Source organism: Myotis yumanensis, unplaced genomic scaffold, assembly GCF_028538775.1.
Source record: "Myotis yumanensis isolate MYYU_CA2020_CCGP unplaced genomic scaffold, mMyoYum1.0.hap1 SCAF_10, whole genome shotgun sequence".
Classification (NCBI taxonomy): domain Eukaryota; kingdom Metazoa; phylum Chordata; class Mammalia; order Chiroptera; family Vespertilionidae; genus Myotis; species Myotis yumanensis.
The window spans coordinates 16566651-16578968 of NW_027223761.1; the positions used below are offsets into that span (position 1 = coordinate 16566651).

General features: G+C 49.1%; 1 long non-coding RNA gene and 1 pseudogene across 2 annotated transcripts; both read left to right on the plus strand.

Moving 5' to 3' along the window:
- The first annotated feature begins 1231 nt into the window (after positions 1 to 1231).
- On the plus strand, positions 1232 to 1732 carry LOC139017876 (ferritin light chain pseudogene; annotated as a pseudogene).
- Positions 1733 to 4876: 3144 nt separating this feature from the next.
- On the plus strand, positions 4877 to 9699 carry LOC139017877 (uncharacterized). 2 transcript variants are annotated; one of them, XR_011472886.1, is made up of 5 exons: positions 4877 to 4951; positions 5657 to 5760; positions 6079 to 6962; positions 8564 to 8708; positions 8929 to 9699. It is a non-coding gene; the product is annotated as an uncharacterized lncRNA (long non-coding RNA). The 2 variants fall into 2 exon arrangements; XR_011472885.1 differs by lacking the exons at positions 4877 to 4951; positions 5657 to 5760 and adding an exon at positions 5306 to 5627.
- Positions 9700 to 12318: the final 2619 nt, after the last annotated feature.

The following is a 12318-nucleotide window of genomic DNA, read 5'->3' on the forward strand; positions in this document are numbered from 1 at the left end:
AGGTAAAAAAAAAGAAAAATAACCTGCTCACCAGATCTTTAGAAATTTCACTTTTATTCTCTGTCTGAAAGAACTTTGTCTGTTAAAATTAAACAGGGAGTATCTTTAGTCACCAAAATGATTGTTGTGGGAATAACAAAAGCCACCACTTATTGAGCGCCAACTGTGTGCTAAGTACTGCTCTACTTACTGACATGCATTATATTGTGTGATTCTACTAAATAGCCGAGGAGGCTCCCATTATTCATTCACTTTATAGATAATATAACTGGGCTTAGAGATACAAGATGGGTTGAGAAGAAAGAAAGAGAAAGCCCAAAGGAAATTAATTAAGCAAAAATGACTGGATATATACTCTGAGCCAGAGGTGTTGTGTTGTGATAGATATAAAGATGGAGATACAAAAATGAATAAGATAGCTCCAGGTTCCTGGCCTCAAGGAGCTTATCGCCTTGAGGGTCATTGAGGGTGAGTTCTGAGCATTTAAAAAGACAAATGATGCCCAAGCCGGTTTGGCTTAGTGGGTGGAGCATTGGCCTGAGGACTGAAGGGTCCTGGGGTTGATTCCGGTCAAGGGTTCGTGCCTAGGTTATAAGCGCCATCCCTGGCTCTGGTCAGGGTGCATGTGGGAGGCAACCAATCAATGTGTCTCTCTCACATTGGTGTTTCTCTCTCTGTGTCTCTCTCCCCCCCTCCCACTCTCTCTGAAAATCAATGGAAAAATATCCTCGGGCCTGGCTGGCGGGTTCCAGGGTTGAGTTTAGACCTATGAGCAAGGAGGTCACAGTTTGATTCTGGTCAAGGGCACATGCCTGGGTTGCGGGCTCCATCCCCAGTAGGGGGCGTGCAGGATGCAGCCTATCAATGATTCTCTCATCATTGATGTTTCTATCTCTCTCTCCCTCTCCCTTCCTCTCTGAAATCAATAAAAATGTATTTTAAAAAATATATCCTCAGCTGAGGATTAACAAAATAAATAAATTAATTAAACAAATAAGAAGCTGCCTGGCCATAGCCTCTCACAGTGCCCTCGCAGTCCCAGATCTGTCTCTTGCTTCAACCGTGTTTGGACAGAACAGACCCAGGGACGCCCCTTCTTCCAGCTCCGGCCACCCTCCTGCGTCTGATCCAGTCACCACCTTCAGAACCACCTCTGGGACCAGCCAACACACTGGTTTTGTGGGGTTTTTGTGTGTTCTTTCCTACTTTAACTCCTTATTGTCAAACCACCATGAGCTCCCAAATTCCTCAGGATTATTCCACCCAGGTGGAGGCTGCCATCAACCACCTGGCCAACCTGCATCTGCGGGCCTCTTACACCTACCTCTCTCGGGGCTTCTTTTTCAATCAGGATGATGTGGCTCTCGAGTTGGCAGAGAAGAAGCACGAGGGCGCTAAACATCTCTTAAAGTTGCAAAACCAGCGCGGTGGCCGCATTCTCTTCCAGGATGTGCTGAAGCCTCCCCAAGATGAGTGGGCAAAACTCGGGACGCCATGGAAGCCGCCCTGGCCTTGGAGAGGAACCTGAACCAGGCCCTTTTGGAGCTGCAGGCCCTGGGTTCTACCCACACAGACCCTCAGCTCTGTGACTTCCAGGAGAACCACTTCCTGAGTGAGGAGGCGAAACTCATCAAGAAGATGGGCGACACCTGACTAACATCCGCAGGCTGCCGGCCCCCAGGCTGGGCTGGGCGAGTATCTCTTCGAAAGGCTCACCCTCAAGCACGAGTAGGAGCCTTTGGAGCCCAGAGGCTTTTGAGGGGCCCTCTGCATCCCCTGGTGTCTGGCTTTTTCCTGAGCCTCTCCCCGAACCTACTAGCCATTCTTTTAACCACCCTGAAGCCCTTTCCCATGCATTGAACCAAATGAAAAAATAAAGCTTTTTTCAGCAAAAAAATAAATAAGTAAATATAAATAAATAAACAAACAGACAAACAGACAGACAATGATGTCAATACAGTTCAGTCCAGACGTGTTCACTGAGTCCTGGTGTGTGTTAGACGCTGTATGCGTGGCCAGGGATGGTCCCTCTTCTCATGGAGTTTGTAGTCTAGTGGGAAAGTCAGACATTAATCAAATCATCGCCCAGATTTAAAGCTGCAGTGGAGTCAAAGACACCAGATGGGCTACAGCCGGACAAAGGAGTAGTATCCAGAATACATAAAGAACTCCTACACTTAATAAGAGATGATCCAATAGAAGCACTGTCAGAGAAATCAATGGGCAATTTTTAAAAGACAGAAGGCAAATGGCTAACAAACAAATGAAAGTATACTCAGTCTCTTTTTTAAAATATATTTTTATTGATTTCAGAGAGGAAGGAAGAAAGAGAGAGAGATAGAAACATCAATGATAAGAGAGAATCATTGATAGGCTGCCTCCTGCACGGCCCACACTGGGGATTGAGCCTGCAACCTGGGCATATGTCCTGACTGGGAATTGAACCCTGACCTCCTGGTTCACAGATCAGATGCTCAACCACTAAGCCACACCAGCCGGGCCTCAGTCTCTCTTGTAAACAGGGAATTGCAAATTAAAACATTGAAATAACCATGTCACACCCATCAGCTTGGCAAAAAAATTAAAGTCTGACATTACCAAGTACTGCTGAGGATGCCAACCATGGAAACTCATATATTGCTCTCGAAGAGTAAACTGGTCCTACCACTTTGAAAAACTGCTCAGTCATATTTAATGAAGCTGCTAACTTGCATGACCTGAACCCAGCAATTCCACACCCAAGTATCTACCCAGATGGCTCATTTTCATACAAGGAGAAGGGATAAAAAATATTAATTGTAGCACTGTTCCCAAGAACAAACTAATTTGAAAATAAGCTGAATGTCCTCCAGAAGGAGACAGGTAAGTAAAGTTTGGTGAACATGATCTAGAACTACATGTATCCATAAGAGTGCATTTCAAAATCATAATGCTGAGTGAAGCAAGCAAGCTGCACAATGATATAATCAGTATAATGCCATTTCTTCAGTTTACAAACATGCCAAACAATTCTATAAAATGTTGATAGGCAGAAATACATGTAGTAAAAATTCAAAAACGTGCATGGGAATGATAAACCCCAAATGCAGGAGAGTGGGTACCTTAAGTTCAGAGGGCTCCACCTGGATTTGTAAAGTTTTATGTCCTTAAGAAAAGATTTGGCACAGCCAGTGTGGCTCAGTGGTTGAGCATCGACCTATGAACCAGGAGGTCACAGTTCAATTCCCTGTCAGGGCACATGCAGGGGTAATGGGCTCGATCCTCAGTAGAGGGTGTGCAGGAGGTAGCCGATCAATGATTCTCTCTCATCATTGATGTCTCCATCTCCTTCTTTTTTTTTTTTTTAAATTACTCCTTTTATTAGACAGATCTTTACTCTTTCATTTGTACTTTCTTTTTTTAAAAATATATTTTATTGATTTTTTACAGAGAGGAAGGGAGAGAGAGATAGAGAGTTAGAAACATCGATGAGAGAGAAACATCAACCAGCTGCCTCCTGCACATCTCCTACTGGGGATGTGCCCGCAACCCAGGTACATGCCCTTGATCGGAATCGAACCTGGGACCTTTCAGTTCGCAGGCCAACACTCTATCCACTGAGCCAAACCGGTTTCGGCAGCCATCTCCTTCTTTCTCTCCCTTCCTCTCTGAAATCAATAAAAATGTGTGTGTGTGTGTGTTTAAGAAAATATTTGAAGAAAAATTAGCAAATGTTAAGCTATGACAAAGGGCGGAGGAGGTGGTAGAGGAGGGGCATAGAAGAAAAAGATGTTGATATTATTCTCTAGTTTTTTATATGCTTTGATCTATCAAAGGAGGATTTGACTGAATCGGGGTTGGGGTGGGAGAGGGTTCAGAGGTGTCTCTGAGGAAATGGTGCTTACTTAGGATGAGAGCAAACATTGAGTAGGTAAGGAAAGGCAAAAGGTGTACCAGGCAGAAAGAACAGGCTGTGTAAAAACCCTGAGGTGGGAGGGAGAATGAACAAAGAGACTAGGCACTGAGACCCTCAGTGTGATCAGAGCAGAGGGAGGAAGGGGTTGGGGGTGGGGATGGGCCGAGTTGGTGCCCAGAGGTGCGGGGCCTCACAGGCCATCTTGAAGGGTCAGGTCTTTAGCCCCAGTATGATGAAAGCAGCGGGAATGCTAAGTGTTGGGGCCCAGAGACACTTCCACTCAGCCAGATAGAGGAATAAGGATGGCATTCTCAAAGAGATGACTCACCTCTTGAGCTTTGGAGAATGAGTAAAGAAGCAGCCAGTTAGGGGAGGAGGGGGAGTGAGATGCAAATTCCCCGGGTAGGGCCCAACAGCAATAAATACATTGACAGCCTTCAAATTCTTGGTCCCAACTCCAGAGGTGTTAGATGGGAAAATGGCAGACCAGCGTGTCCAAGACAGAGAGGGCTTGGCACCAGCGCAGCCTTAGGCTAAGAGAGGCATAGTCAGACATGGATTGTAGCTGGCTCGCTCCAGCCGTGCGGCGAGTGGATGTGAAGGAGGTAGGAGTGCAGACAAGGAGATCTTTGAGCGGAATGTTAATAGCCTCAACCAGGCTGGAATTAGGATGAAGCATGGAGCGCGCCTGGGGACGTATTTCGGAGGGAAGGCGAGGAGGCATCTAGGACGATGGGGTGGGTGGTAGCGCCATCTCTGAGATGGACTATCATAGGGGCAAGACGCGGCGAGGTTCGTGCAGGGCAAGCCAAGTGGAACTGTCCGGCCAGCAATGGGATGGGCGCGCCAGGGGTTGCGGAGGGAAAGCTGGGTGTGGGAGGCGCCTCATGTGGGTGACTATTAACCACTCACAGCAAACGAGCGGGTCCCGGAGGGGAGGGGAGAGGAAGAAGCTGAGCAGGTCGCTGGAGGATCATCAGTGATGGGATGGGGCAAGGCTGGCGGAGAGAGAACTGGAGGGGAAGGAGCCCGCAGAGGCTGAGGGGCCGCCGGGAGGTGAGCCCCGCGCCCCGCTGCAGCGGCACCGGGGAAGGTGTGGCATCTCGGGCTTCCCGGCCGGGCTGCAGGCAGAGCCCGAGCGCGCCCGGCTCGGGCCGGCGCTGCAGAGCCAGCCCAGACAGCGGCTTCCCCGCGCTCCTCGGGCTGCCCTGGCTGCAGCCGCCGGGGACAGCAGGGCCACCCCGGCCATCCCGCCTCCCCAGACTCCCCGCCACCCCAGACTCCCCGCCACTCGGGGCCGAGCCTCCCGACCTCCCGCGGACCCGGCGACGTCACTGCGGCTCTGACGCGCGCTAATGGAGGCAGGCGCGGCGCGGGGCGGTGCGGGGCGGGGCGGGCGTCCTCCCGGGAGGTCCCGGTCCTTGCAGCCCGCGACCGCGTCCTTGGCCCTCCTCCAAGGGAACCTCGATTTTCCAAACCCGGGAAGGCCGGCTGTCCTTCGGCAACAGAGAAGGACGCGAGCGCGTGGTAAAAGGTGTTAACGATGCCCGGAAAGAAATAGCCGGACCCCAAGAAAGAGACAATCGTAGCCGCCAGCCAGAGTTCTCCGCTCGCGTGCTCAGCGGACTGAAGAACAATAATAACGACAGCAGCCACAATAGCCACCTTCTATTGAGCGCTTACTCGGTGCCAGGCACTGTGTAACGCGCTTTACAGGCAACAACCCTCGAAGGTAAGTACCGCTCTTCTCCTATTTTGCAGGAAACGGGGGCACAGAGAGGTTAAGTAACTCGCCGCCAGCACACAGCTAGCGGATGTCAGTGCCAGAATTCCAACCCAGGCTGTCTGGTCCCATTACTCCGAAGGTCAGTCCGCTGCGCCGGGATCATTCTCTTCATCTTAACGATGGGGAAGCGAAGGCACACGGACATTTAAGTCCCTTGCCCAAGGTCACCCAGCTGCTGGAAGTGGATGAGGCAGAAAGCGAACCCGGGGCTCCTCTCTGTCGGCAGAACCCGTCTTGGCTATAGACGACGACACTTTCAAACGGCCTCCGACAGCCCAGCAGGCTTTTGCCTCCGAACCCCAAGAGGCGCAGCCTCTTCGGAGTTTGGGTGGGTTCCCGCGGCCTCCGATCCCCGGGCGAATCAATTATTTCTGAGCACAGCATCATCTCTGCTCAGCCCGCAGGCGTCAGAAAGGAGCGCATCTCCCGAAATCCTGTCGGAGACCAGGCAGCGCGGTCCTCGCAAAGGATGGAGCGGAGGCGGAGGCAACGGGAGGCATCCCGGGTCCCACCTGCAGGGCGGTGGGGCCGGCGCGCAGTTGACGATTAGTCCATCGCGGCCGGCAGAGGGCGCTGCCGCACGCGCCTCGGGTCCCAAGGCACCAGGCCCCTGGACTGGCAGGCTCGACCTGCAGACCAGTAAACTCGGAACCCCCGGAGTGGGTGGGATTTTGTTTGTTTGTTTATTTATTTTGGTGGCTGGCACCCCTCTGGCCCCTCACCTCAGCTCTGGGCCTGCTTTCCCGACCACTCTTCCCCATCTCCTGAGCTCCGGCCACCCCACCAATCCACCCCACCATTGGCCTTCGAGGTTTCCCTCCCTACATTGCTGGTTTAGTCACCTCTTGCTGAGAGGAAAGAATACTGATCCATCCTATTTAAAGGCTCAGGTGTTTGAAAGTTTGGGCTGTCTCTCTCCTTCTCGTGGGCCCTTTGGTGATATAAAATGGGGATAAATCAACCACCTGGAGTAGATAACTTAATTTTCTTTCCTTCTTGAAAATAGGAGGAGGTGGTGGTTAAGGAAGGAGCCAACAGATGAAAGGATCTATTTTCGACATAGCTGCAATGTGTTAAGTGCTTGTTTTGTGCTGTCCTTTCTGTGCCTTGAGACCTTAATCCTCACTGCAGGCATGAGAGGTGTGCGTCATTATTCTCACTTGACAGATGAGGTCACACGACTGGTAAATGGCAATGCTGGGAACCCACTAGGGGGACCTGACGTTCAAACCACGTCCCCATCGCCCAGAATGTACAAGCTGATACAACTGGACAGAAGAGGTAAGGCATAAACCATGCAAAAACAAACCCACGTCTGCTCTGAATGCTTTCAAAACACCACATGCGAATTAGGGGCTTCAATTGTTTCCTGAGCCCCCACTGAGGACTCAGTTGTCTAAAAAGAAAAACAAACCTAAAGGTGCAGTGAGAGAACAGGCAGGAGGCTGTAGCTTTCTCTTGGAAGAGCATCCGGAGAGGCCCACTCACTTTCTGTGTCTGGGCTCTGAGAAAATAAAGGTGGCTCTAGGAAAATCTGAAAAGTATGAGAGGGGAAAAAAAATCCCTTCTGCGGTTTTTACTTTCACCAAGCCTCATTCTGCTATTCGTGTCTTATTTTAAAACTAATGTGGCTCTCTCCACCCTTTAAATTGGCACGTAAATAGTAAAAACAGAAGGAAGGCCAGCTACAAACTTCAAATGCGGTGGGTTTCTCAGGAAGGAGGTACATGACTTGAAGTGGAAATGCGGATCAAATGAGGTGCCTTAAACATTTCAAAGACAGACTTTCCACAAGGAATTTAGATCATAAGCTCTTAGAACAGGAGCTTTGTCTGGGTTTGGGCTCAGTATAGTGTCTAGAATCTTTGAGTGCCCAATAAATGTGGAAAACAAATCACACTTTTCATCTATGTCTGCATCATCTAACCATCTGGGCCACCACTTTGCTTATGGTTTTAAAGTGAGGCTTCTGGGGGATTTTCCTGTCCTCTGGACCTCAGATACACACCCTCCCCCAGACCCCTCACTTCTCCAGAAGTTTGCTCTGGGAATCCAGTCAAGGTGAGGCAATTGTTGATGATGTCATCAGGCTTGGTTACACAGAGTGACTGACTGCACACTCTGGAATCACCAACTGGAGGCCTTTCCAAACAAGGAAACCAAGCAGAAGGGGCCTCAGGCAACTTATCCCTTAACAGTTCTCAATCTCTTGCCCAATGTCTTTGAACTAGAAGGATTCCTCTCTTATCCCCTACAAGAGAGCTCTGGACATCCCAGGCTGCCTCTTAAAAAATCCTTGGACTTCTTTGATCTTTTCTCTCTCTGCTCCTTCCCTCATTTTTTCAATGCAGTTATTCTACAAACATGCATCAAGAGCCCACTAAGGGTACAGCAGAGAATCTAACATGGGCTTTGAGCTCACGTTTTCCCATTCCTACCTGGCTCCTGACCCCATAGCTCCAACTTTCTTGCCTGCAGAGGCCCCACAATATTAAAAGACTTGCTTCACCAGGTGAGAAGTATTTCACATACATATCTGACATTTTATCAGCCCCTGGCACCCCCCTGACCCTATAGAGCACCTTGCTGACACCCATTTGGCACAAGTTCTCTGGGCTCTGATATACCCTTAGAAGCAGGACCTAGAGATAGTACAGCACTTGTCCACAATCCTTTTCATCCTTCCTAGTCACTCCTTCAGTTCACAAGATCACTGTTGATGACAGAAACAGTTTGGGCCATATTTATGAAACATCTATTACAATAAAAAAAAAAATCTCATAGTGCCATAATACCCCACTGGTCAAAGGAAATTGCTGGCTTAAACAAACAGTGACTACCTGACAAAGGGACGTGTCAGATAATGCTTATGAATTTTTCAGGTCATTTTTTTTAATGGAATCTTGGGAATGAGTGATTCATAATAATGAGGGGAAGGAAAAACAGTAGGCCTGTTTTAGCCCTCAAGATTCTTCAACTGGAATAGATTTTTACCATCAACACCCTGGAAAAGGCAGAAGGCTTAAGGTAAATTGCAAGTGTTTGTCTTTTGGGAAACTATTAATACTAAAGAACCTTGGTCTTGACCCATTCCAAATAAATAAATAAATAAAAGAATTGGACCATAGAATTCAGACTATGTCCCTGGAAATCCCTTTAGAAAGTAGATTCTTATTCTTCTTGAATATCCCACCCCCTAAGACTGCCCCATCCTTCCAGACCCAGCATTATTTTCTCTCCTCTTCAGGAAGGCAGTGGCTCCGAGACCAGAAGGATGGAGAGTGAGGAGGACTTTCCCTTACCTGGGTTGCAGAACCATTTGAATCTAGAGAACTCATTGTATGTGTGGTGTCTGCATAGGTTTCTGGTAGTGCATTCTCTGGCTGATGTCCAAAGTCTTCAAAGCAGGGGGGCCTGAGATATGCCAAAAGGAACGCCTATCTGTGGAAGAAGCGGGTCCCCCCCACCAAGAAGTTCTTGGTGGTCAGTGTCTGCGTGTCCCGCTGCTGGGGTGAACAGAATTGGAAACCACTGAACATTCCTGCTGGGATCTTTCCAAGCCCTTTTGGGAACCGGCAACAGCTCTTGTCTGGGGAAATTAGTTTTGCACTTTCACGGAGTGAGAAATTCCTCAGGGGCATTCTTGTACTTGGGAAGAGAAATCAAACCCAGCTCATTCCTTCAGGGCCCATGCTATTAATAAAGCCGACCGAGTTCAGTTCAGTGGGTCCAGCCTGGGGCCATGGGTGGGGCTGGAGCAAAGGAGTTCAGCGAATTTCACCTGTGGCTCGGGCCCTCGCGCGACCGGCGACTGGCGCAAGCTGGAGAATTCAGGGGATTGTGTTACCAGCGTGTGAACGCCGTGGGTGACAGCCAACGTCCCCCAGAGACCACAGAGGATCTCAAACCCTTCCTATCTTCCTAGAAACCCTGGCGGCCCGGCTGGCTGCTCGCTGTCTGATGCAACAGTTTGCAACGCCGTTCTGGGAGCCCAGCCTGCAGCGGGGAGCTGGGCGTCCGGCCGACGCGCATGCGCGGGCTGCGGGCCTGCGGGGCGGCGCCGGGCGGGGCGGGGGAGCGGCTGTGCCGGAGTGTGCCGGGGACGGGGCGGGCACGGAGACCTTTGGCAGCCCGCGCCCGCGATCTGAGCTTAATTAAACTTCTCCCGAGGCATTGGCTGACTGATTGACCCAGTGATCCAAAGAAAATCACAGAGGCCCGAATCGCCCTGTGAACGCCACGGGAGAGGGAAGTTGGGGAGTTGGCTTTCGATTTCCAGAGCTGGGCCTTTCAATTCAGCCTCCCTCCCCTGAGCTCGCCCCAATCCACGATGCCATCGGGGCTCAACAATTCATCAGGGCCTTCGCCATCGCTTTCCTGAGCTCTCCTTTCGACTTCACAAGAAAGGGAAGAGCAGTGGTTACGGGGGGGGGGGGGGGGGGGAGAAGGCAACGTGTTTTTTTTTTTGTTTTGTTGTTGTTGTTTTTGTTAATCCTCGCCCGAGGATATTTTTCCATTGATCTTTTAGAGAGAGTGGAAGAGAAGGGGAAAGACAGAGAGAAACATCGCTGTGAGAGAAACACATGGATCGGTCGCCTCCTGCATGAGCCCTGACCAGGGCCCTGGCCAGGGAGGAGCCTGCAACCAAGGTTGTGCCCTTGACCTGAATCGAACCAAGGACCCTTTGGTCCGCAGGCCAAGGAAGAGGCAAAGTTTTGATAGGATCTTGATCTGTCATTTTCCCAGCCTGCATTCTCCACCCATATGCCTTAGGGTTTTTTGTTGTTGTTTCTGCAGAAGGGAGCATGGCATTATAGATTATTTCCCCAAAATTTCAGCCTTTCAAGTATTGCCTGCATGATTTTCTTCCACAGTCCACCTATATTATATTTTTAATTGACTTTTATTTTACTTTACTAACTTTCCTTATTCTTTAAATTAACTTTAAATTGATTCCCTTTTTCTACATAGCCTTGCCCTAAGCAATAACATTAGCGAAACCACAGCTTTGGTGTGCTAGTCACATATTTTAATACACTTGAAAATAAATTTATAACTATCCAAATAAAAAATGTACATGTTAGCTAAAAGTTCCTTGCTGCTACATTTGGAGAAAAACTCCAGAGGTAATAACAATAATGGCTAACATGTGTTGAGTGATGGCCAATGTCCCAGGCACTGTTGTAAGCACTTTAACTATTCCACGTCCTTATGACACCTTAGAAGGTGGGTGTTCTTTACATTTTACAGAGGAGAAAAGTGGGGCACAGAGAGGTTAAATTACTTGCCTAAGATCACCAAGTCAGGATGAAAACTCTACTGGCCTCACTTTAGACTAGAGCAGTGGTTCTCAACCTTCTGGCCCTTTAAATACAGTTCCTCATGTTGTGACCCAACCATAAAATTATTTTCGTTGCTACTGCATAACTGTAATGTTGCTACTGTTATGAATCGTAATGTAAATATCTGATATGCAGGATGGTCTTAGGCGACCCCTGTGCAAGGGTCGTTCGACCGCCAAAGGGGTCGAGACCCACAGGTTGAGAACCGCTGGACTAGAGCCTATACTGCTGGCCTATCAAAGAGGCTAAGTTACTGGGGAAGATCACCCAGGTGGTTAGTCAGTCTGCGTTTGAACCCAAGTCTGGCTGACTCCAGAACTGAGCTCTAACTCCTTCCTGCCTATTTTCCCAAATCTTGCCTCATACAGCCTTTTTATCTGTCTGCCTCCTTGGAATCCAAAAGATGCTTCCAAGTATTTCTCTCCTCATCCCCTACATCTCCCCTTCTCTCTCCCTCTGGGTGGAACAAAGGTTCTCATTTCTAGTGTTTTATTCTCTTCTCCAAACTAAGTACCCCATAAATCTCCCATGCCTACTTTGAAGGTCCTATCTACTTCCCTCCATTGGCCAGAGAACTGCTTAGAAATTCCAACTATTAGCATCGCCAAACTACATTTCCCAGACTGCCATTTTCACCTGGAAAGAGAACAAAAATCCTATGTCAAACCATGTGGCTCCTATTTTGGGGTTGGAAAATCTGGTCACTAGCTTGGATAAAGATTGGTATGCCCATAGACTAATTCTTCTGGCCCAAGACAGACATGTATTTCCCAGGCCTCAATGATTGGAGGACGGTAGGGGGTGTGGGGGGTGGCCGTGTGGTGTGTGTGTGTGTGTGTGTGTGTGTGTGTGTGTGTGTGTGTTGGGGATTATTTCAGCAAACAAAACCTTCAATTACAGGCATAAATGAAGACTTGGCCTAAGACTTCTAAAAGATGGCTGACCCATGCACAGTAGATATATTTTCTGTCTTCAACAACCCCTACCACCACCACCCCTTCCCTCTCTTCACTTCCTTTTCCTTCCCCTTCTTCCAGATTCTTCTCTTAATTGTACCATTCTGCCACTCCTTTGCTCCCCAACCCCCATGCCCACACCCACTCTTTAACTGTTTAGTATAAAAATCCAGCCCACCAGACTGAGGTTTTCTTCCATCCAAATGTTATTTTCAGAAGGAGCCATTGAGGTTGGGGTGTAATTGCAGCGTTGAGCCTCTGCAAGCCAAGCTGAAAATAATCAGCGAGGCAGATGGGGTGGGAAGAGTGTGGTGGCCACTGCCCAAAGAGCGAGAGAAA